Here is a 9,092-nt window from a genome sequence, read left to right on the forward strand (position 1 = left end):
CTTAACACACTGAGCCATCCAGGCACTCCCTGACTGATTTCTGCTCTAGTATGCTGTCAATGATTATTTCCTTCTGGACTTTTTGAGTGTTTATTTTCATGTCCCCAGCTGATTTAATTCGTTCCCTTCTCCTTTTTCAATGTGTTAATACTGTATGCCCTAGGACAGTTAATGACAGCCAATCGCTTCAGCCTTTGTGAATGTCTACACCACCCTCTAACCCTATCTAATGATCTACGTGTATCTGGCCACCTACCTTAGGTATCACTTCCTTGGGGAAAGGTTTCATAACCTACCAAATATTGATTTGGTGTCTTTTGTGTGCTTTTTATTACACGTACAGAATCCTATTGTGCATATACAAGCAGTGATTACCACAGTCATAGCTGTTTACTTATCTATCTCTCAACTACACTAAACTCTAGGCTCCTGAGGACAGTGGCAATATTCTCCTTATTCATGTGACACATCCATAGCCTAACACAATACCTAACAATTAGCAGGTGCACCTTAAATATTTTGTTGTATGAATAAATAAATGAATAAAGTTATATGTATACCCCAGACTGCATGAAAAAGAATTCTTATTTAAAATGATGTTCTAATGATATTTTACCATTTGTCAAACAGAATTTCATGAAAACACAAGTCTTTAGTGCTTTTCATTTATTATTCAGAACATAGACACTATTTTCACTTCAACATTTTCTTTTTTTAGAAATAAAATTCACTGTCACATTGGTTTCCATACGATACTCCATGCCCATCACAACATCACTTACATTTTCAACCGAAGCGTTGATATTAATCCATGAAGGAAGCTCTGACAAGTTTTCAAAATACGTACTGGATTTCACTGCAATTTTAAAATGTGACTTTTTATTTAAATAAACTCCAAAGTCATCTTATTCTTGGTAAAAAAAAAAAAAATCTATCATGCTCGGAAGCCTTTCCTTTTAATGGAAAAAATTGCAGTACATAATTACAAAGTAGAGTGCGAGATTTACTCAGAGAACTATTTTTGACCCTCACTTGTTATTATGGATGGAACAGTTTCAGTTTTGGGGGGGCTATGCGATAAAGCTTCTTATCTCAATTCCTCAGGAAATAGAAACTCATACAACTGTTAACAGATTTTATGAAAAATGTTTCTCAGGAGACATGTTATTATCCAATTCAAACATTCTGTGATTCTAAGTCACCCAAATGAAAAGAGCAGATTGATGGGATAAAATATAAGGAATAGGAATAAATAATAAACTTTTTCCTGAAAGATCCTAACCTTGGACACAGTTTTTTAAAAATTGCAAGTTTAACTGCGTTATCCTGACACCCAAGGCAAGTCACTAGGGTGGCACTAGAGTCCTTCTGTGGATTCAGGCTGGAATTGCAGAAGGCCTGGGGAAGCAAGAGCTATCTTTGAGCTACCCTTAATGAAGAAATTTACTGACCAAATATTACCTTTCCAAGTGTATTCATACCATGGCCACACAGTAATGAGATGAATGATCTCCTACTAAAGGTAGAAATATGAATGAATCTCACAAACACAGTGTTGACCAGACAGAAAAGATTCTATTTCTATAAATTTCAAAAGCAGAAAAAAAGTGGACCGATAGTTAGGAATATTAATCTCTCTGGGAGAATTCAGATGGGAAGGAAGGCTTCTGAAGCTGGTCATGTTCTTTATCTGGATCTGAGTGCTTGTTACGTGGGTGTGTTTACTTTGTTCCGTCCATCGAGCTGTGCGGTCATCATTGTAGACTCCATGTATATTATACATCGAAAACAATTTCTACTAAAGTAAAGCATCACTATACCATTTTCCAATCATCTATTCCTGTATTCAAAGAGCACCCGATCTAGGAAAAAGATTGCCCTGAACTGTGGCCTCCCTAAATGTGGCTTAATGGCAGGATACCTAAAACTAGAGTAAAATAATGTTGAAACATAGGTTTCACTGGGATAATCACATAAAACAAACACGATATTCCAAACCTAGATCACCATATGTAGAATCTACCAAGGGAACACTCACTGAGGCCCTTTTCCATGGCTCTTCGATCCTACAGGATTTTTGAAGAGATTATTTTGGAGGGGATTTTCCCAAGGAGAGTTTCCATTTCTGATTAAGGAGGTGGGGGTTGGGTGGAAGTGAGGAAAGACTGCCACTTCCTTCCCAGGCTTCAAGGCTATCTCTCAGAGAGTCTGAAATGACACTTTTCCTGCAGCTGGGAGGCTCAAGGATGCAGCCTGACTCCCGACCAAGGTTGGTTAAAAGCAGGCTGGGCCACCAAGGTGAAGGTTGTGTTGGGATCATCCAGGATTACTTATGAGCATTTTCAATGGATCAGATGGACGTCACAGGGGTAAGATCCAGGTAAAGGTCACTTGGGGTCCTAGTCATAGGGTCACTTAGAGAGCAGAGGACACTAACGGCCAGAAAGTGGACGTGGTTGCAAATGAGTCACAAGAGAACTCTGTGAACACAGGTGCATGGAACAAGTGAAGTGACCTATAGGAGAGAAATCTTCAGGAAAACAATCTTCCTAAGAAACCCCAAGTAAAGATTCAGCTTTGGATATATGTCAGGCGCAGAAAATACAAAGCCAGCTTAGAACAGTACCAGTTCCGGGGCGCCTGGGTGGCTCAGGTGGTTAAGCGACCAACTTGAGCTCAGTTCCTGATCTCATGGTTCGTGGGTTCAAGCCCCGCATTGGGCTCTGTGCTGAAAGCTCTGAGCCTGCTTTGGATTCTGTGTGTGTCTCTTCCTGCCCTTTCGCTGCTCATGTTCTGTCTCTGTCTCTCAAAAATGAAGTAAAACATTAAATAAATTAAAAAAAGGATAATAACAGTTCTGCAAGAGCATTTTTTTTCCCAAAAAAAAAGAGATACAGTTGATATACAATGTTATGTTAGTTTTGGGGGTATGACATATTGCTTTGGCAAGTCCATACATCACTCAGTGCTCACCACCCTCGGTCTAGTCACCATGTGACGTTACTGCAGTATTGTTGACTATGTTCCCTACGCTCCACTTTTCATCTCTGTGACTTGGTTGTTTTAAAACCGCAAGTTTGTATCTCTTAATCTTCTTTATCTATTTTTGCCATTCCCCCACTTACCTTACCTCTGGCAACCACCCATTTGTTTGCTATATTTAAGAGTCGTTTTTTGTTTGTTCATTTGTTTTATTTTTCAGATTCCACATATAAATGAAATCATATTGTATTTGTCTTTCTCTGTCTGATTAATTTCACTTAGCATAATGCCCCCAAGGTCCATCCATGTTGTCACAAATGGCAAGATCTCACTCTTCTTTAGGGTTGAGTAATATTCTACCAATGTATATCATATATATAGCATGTGTCACATCATCTTTGTCCATTCATCGGTTGATGGACACTTGGGTTGCTTCCACATCTTGGTTATTATAAATAATGTTTCGATAAACCAGGATGCATGTATCTTTTTGAATTAATATTTTTGTTTTTCTTGGGTAAATGCCCAGTAGTAGAATTACTGGAGCTTTCTTACATCTTAGTATTCACTCAACCCAGTGAGGTCAGAAACTGGCTGGCTGCTGGAGTACAAGAAGAAAGGAGAAGTGGCCCAAAGAGAAGGCAAGAAACCGCCCATGCATTCTTCCCCTTCTTTGCCACTACAGGGTGCTGGCCCAACGCACACTCCAGCTGGGGGGACATCTGTCACCACAGATAAGGTGGAGATTTTCCAGCCTCGGACTTGAAACTACGTATGCAGCTAAGGACGTGCACCTTAGAGAAGGAGGAAAGCCATGGGAGCTGCCACACGCCCATGTGGGATTGGCAAGGGTTATCCCCACGGAATGCAGTGGAAACCATAAAAAAGAGGTGTTCTGACTCCACCCACCAGTCATACGGTCACAGTATGGGTTATGTGGGCATTTACATTAGACACTCATGGGTTTTTTAAAACTGGTTGCTGAATCGTAATCTAGTCCTAGAAAGAAACCAGTTCAGGATCCTAAATTCACAGTTTGCCTGCCCGCATAGATTACCTGTCTGCTATTACTGCCTGCAGTGCCTCTCACCTCGTAATCCAAGCTAAACCTCCAGCTGATCAACATTTTTAATTTTTTTAATTTTTTTTAATTTATTTTTTAGAGACAGAGAGAGACAGCCCAAGCAGGGGAGGGTCAGAGAGAGACACACACACACACACACACAGAATCTGAAGCAGGCTCCAGGCTCTGAGCTGTCAGCACAGAGCCAGACGCGGGATGCAACCCACGAACCGTGAGATCATGACCCGAGCGGAAGCCGGTCGCCCAACCGACTGAGCCACCCAGGCGCCCGTCAACATTTTAACCTTATACTTTGAGGGATATTTTCCTTTTATTTGACGCTTGCCAACAATGGTTCTCAAACCTTGGTGCGGAACAGAATCACCTGGAGCGTTTAGCGGACTTACAGAGGTCTGTGCTTCATCCCGCTTCAGTGAGTTTGGGACTCTGTGTTTGTCCCCAGCTCTCTAGGTAATTCTGACACTCTCAAAGCATGAGAACTTCTGTCCGAAAAGACACAGATTGCTCATGGATGGGGCTTAGGTTTGGGGACGCAGCAGGCAGTCACGTCACCTGAACCTAACACCCATATTCCACGTCTCAGCACCGTGTAGTGATGCTGTTGTCACAGAGATCACTCAAATTGTGAAATGGTGCCATCTCGTGTCTGTGGCCCTGGCCAGTCAGATGTGTGTGAGGACGAGGGGACCCTGCGTCAGGCAAGTCTGTCCAAAGAGCCACCATGCAGCTTTTCCCTCTTCTGAAAATGTCGTGGTACCTGATTGTGATGGTGATATGGGGGGTGGGGGGATGGGATTGGGTGGAGTGAGGTCAATGGAAGGATATTTGAGATCAATGAAATCAGAAAAAAAGAATTTCAAAAATTCATATAAACTTTGGTCTGATGTTGACACTCATTATGGGCGAACAAAATTTTAAGTATTCTATAAACCTGTCTGGTTTCAGTTCTTCCCCAAATGGATCAAGATATTTATGGAGACCATAATTACCTAATGAGAAATACTCTGCATTGCAAATATATTGCTTAAAGGGTGGACACAATCAATGAGAAAAACGCTAAGATTTTTTTAAAGTTTATTTTGAGACAGAGACAGAGAGAGAGAGCAGGGGAGGGTCATAGAGAGAGGGAGAGAAAGAATCCCACGCAGGCTCTGTGCCATTAGCGCAGAGCCTATGCGAAGCTCGAACTCACCAACCAGGAGATCGTGACCTGAACCAAAACCAAGAATCTAACTCTGAGTAACCCAGGTGCCCCAACGCTAAGATCTTAGTAGACAAGTGGGACAAGATATAAGTAGATACACACACGCACGTACACACGTAGTAAAATAGCACGCACAACCATGTAATATTACAGGGAAAGATGCCCAACTCATCTAACTAATAAGCACATAAATAAAACTTTTTAAAATGTATTTCTAGGCTAGTAAACTTAAAAAAACTAAAAATAAATGCTAGTATAAATGAGGGTAAAATGAAAGTAATTTTTTTTCTTTTTAAATATTTATTAATTTTGAGAGAGAGAGAGAGAGAGAGAGACAGCACAAGCAGAAGAGGAGCAGAGAGAGGGAGATACAGAATCTAAAGCAGCTCCAGACTCTGAGCCGTCACCACAGCGCCAGACACAGGGCTTGAACTCATGAACCACAAGATCATGACCTGAGCTGAAGTTGGACACTTAACCGACCAAGCCGCCCAGGCACCCCAAAACGAAAGTTTTGTAAGCATTGCTTATAAACTGGCACAAACTAACAAAATTAGGTTTACCATTTTTATTTTTTATCTTTAACCTTTTATTTTGAATTTTCAAATGTACAGAGCAGGAATCTTTGCATAATCTTCATCCAGACTGGCCAACTGGTTTATTCTCATTGTTATTCACAATCTTATTTTAATAATATCATCATTGTCAAGGTCATCATTGATTGATAAGCATCTGAGAGTAAGTTGCAGAAATCATAAAGCAGCAGATTCTACCCCTAAAAACCTTGGGTGTGTATCTCCTAAGAATAATGACACTCTTTTTTTAATGTTTTTTAATTTATTTTTGAAAGACAGAGACAGCAGGGGAGGGTCAGAGAGAGAGGGAGACACAGAATCTGAAGCAGATTCCAGGCTCTGAGCTGTCAGCACAGAGCCCGACGGGGGGCTCAAACTCACGAACCATGAGATCATGCCCTGAGCTGAAGCCGGACGCTCAACCGACTGAGCCACTCAGGTGCCCCTATTGATACTCTCTTCAGCAACTACAGTGTCAGTATCAAATTTAGAAAATGTAACTTTGATTGCAATAGTGTTATCGAATACACAGTCAAGATGCAGACGTTGCCAGTTGCTCCTGGAATATTCTACAGAGAATTTATTTTACTTGCTCCAAGATCCACCCCCAGCCTCCCTCATTGCCTTTATTGCTCTGTCCCTGTGGTCTCTTCTGCTCGGAACCAGCTCCTCCGCCTTTCCTCGTCTTTCACGACACCGACGTTTTTGAAAGGCTGGCTGGGGAATAAGAATGTCCTTCCATTTCGATTTGTCTACTATTTCCTCATGATTAGACGCAGGCATTTTTTGGCAGCCGTCTATAACTTCTGACCTAATAAATCCCATTTCTGGGACTCTGTTATGAGAAAGAATAGTGGACATGTAAGAGACTGTTCGTATGGCTCCGAAGCAGCACAAATGTCGCGGGCGAATCAAGTCACAGCCCCCATGCTCTGAGAGGATTCTGGCTCTGCGAGGGTGCCTTGTCTTACTTACCTTCTCAGTGCCATGAGGATGGCAAACTCTCTTCCCTGCCCCCCAACAACTACTCTTCCGTGTCCCCCTTCCGTTTCTGCAGCTCCGGAGAACGAACCAGAGCAGCCTACGCCGAACCTGATGACTCACTCCTGCCTCCGCGTGGTTTTTCCCAGCCTTCCTTGCAGCTGAGGAGCAGTATCAGACGCATTTCTAGACCCTGAGTTCTAAAGGCTGGCTTCCCGGACAACTGGAACGGCGGAGCCTCACACAGAGCACTGTGCTCGGTGTCATAGGAGTCACCCTGTGATCGTGAGGTCATATGGTGACTGGGTGTTTGCAGGCATTGTTGACTTGCCAACCTAGTCTCAGACCCCTCTCCTCTGGTTCACTTGGGCCATACACTTAAGAGATTAAGCTACTTTTATATGGACCTTTAGTGACTTGTCACTGTAGATATTTCAGATCATGAGCCTAGCAGGAATAATGACATCATTTACTAGAAAAGTTTTACATCATTTAATATTTATAACAATTCTGGAAAGAGGTACCGCTGTTAGCCACATTTTCCATGTGAAGAGTGCCAACCTCAGCCAGCAGAGAAGCCTTCCGCTGTATCCATTCAAGCATGGATCAGAGTCTAATTTTCCCTCTGCACAGACAGCAGAAACAAGGGGGAAAGGACAACACTTCAGTGGGTGCCTGGAAAATTGTCCAGACTGAAGGACAAACCAAGGGATAGGTAGTGGATCATTTCTTTAGGAAGGTGAAAGTGGACTGATGGGCAATGGGTACATGGAGGGCCAGAGGGAAGTTGGAGAGAGAGCTGAGGTTGGGAATGAGGCAGTGACCATCCCCGGGGGAAGCATTCCAAGGAGGGACAGAAGAACCAGACCAGAAGGCCAGTCTTTACTTTCTGTCCCCTATAAATCCTCCCTCTCTCTATGAGATATGACTTTGGGACAACTGCCCAAATCCTTCTGTGAAGAACTTGTATTTCTTCATTAGTGCCCAGTGTGGGTACTCAGGCTGAGGAAGGTGGGGTTGGCAGTGCCACATTGAGGAGGCATAGTCCTCATCAAACCGTGGCCCTACTGGGTGGTCCTCATGGTAGACCTCCAGGTAGCCGGAGGCATCCCCCAAGAGACAATGACCTAGATACAGAAACAGCATCCACCTGGATGGGATCAAGGCTGCATTCTTTGACCGGACTGTTGTATTCAGGCCCTCACAGCTTCTTTTCTCACCATTCCACTCCCAACTTCCCCACCCCTCCGCTCCCACTGTATTTTTTAAAGTAGGCTCCACCCCAGCGTGGTGCCCCAGGCAGGTGGGGTAGAGTGGGAGTGGGCGTGGAGAGACCCTGAGATCAAGACCTGAGCTGAGATCAAGAGTCTGATGCTCAACCGACTGAGCCACCAGGCACCCCTCCCATTGTACTTTTAGATCCTGGGGTGGTTGTGGGAGGCTCTGAGCTCCCTGTTTTCTACACAGTGCTCTCTGTGCCTGGGACACCCTGAATGTGTTTCTCTGCCTGGAGAATGCTTCCTCGTCGGTTAAGACCCAGTTCCCATGTCACTGGGTCGGGAGAGTCATTGTTCCTCGGTGTCAGTCTCTCTGCCAACACCCTCTCCATGATAATAAATCACTTCCTCTCTGCATTTCCTCACTCACAAGAGTTTTGTGCAGCAGAACGATCCTGCCTGGTCACCCGGAACTCAAGCTCCTCATTCTCCTTTGTAACCCGTCTTGTTCCTAGACCATGAGTTCTGCGAAGCCAGGGGGCACGTATTGTTCGTCGTGCCCCTCGTGGCCTTAAGGTCAGAGCCTGACATGTGGTTACCCCTTGGGAAATGTTTGGGGAATGAATAAAAGGCACGTAAATGACAATGAGAGAACGAATTAATTAATTCATGAATTAATCCAAGGTCCTTCTTGTTATAAATGCTATGGTATGAAGTATTCCTATGGAAAATGGAATAGCATTGTACATTGGAATACGGTCTAAATCCTAAATTAAAAATTTTTTAAATGTTTATTTACTTTTGAGAGACAGAGACACAGAGTACACGTGGGGGAGGGGCAGAGAGACAGGGAGACACAGAATCTGAAGCAGGCTCCAGGCTCTGAGCTGTCAGCACAGAGCCCAAACACGAGGCTTGAACTCTTGAGCTGTGAGATCATGACCTGGGTCAAAGTTGGACACTCAACCAACTGAGTCACCCACCCAGTCGCCCCTAAATCCTACATTTAAAATGCATATATATATATATACACACACACATATATACAC

Source organism: Suricata suricatta, chromosome 13 (genome assembly GCF_006229205.1).
Source record: "Suricata suricatta isolate VVHF042 chromosome 13, meerkat_22Aug2017_6uvM2_HiC, whole genome shotgun sequence".
Classification (NCBI taxonomy): domain Eukaryota; kingdom Metazoa; phylum Chordata; class Mammalia; order Carnivora; family Herpestidae; genus Suricata; species Suricata suricatta.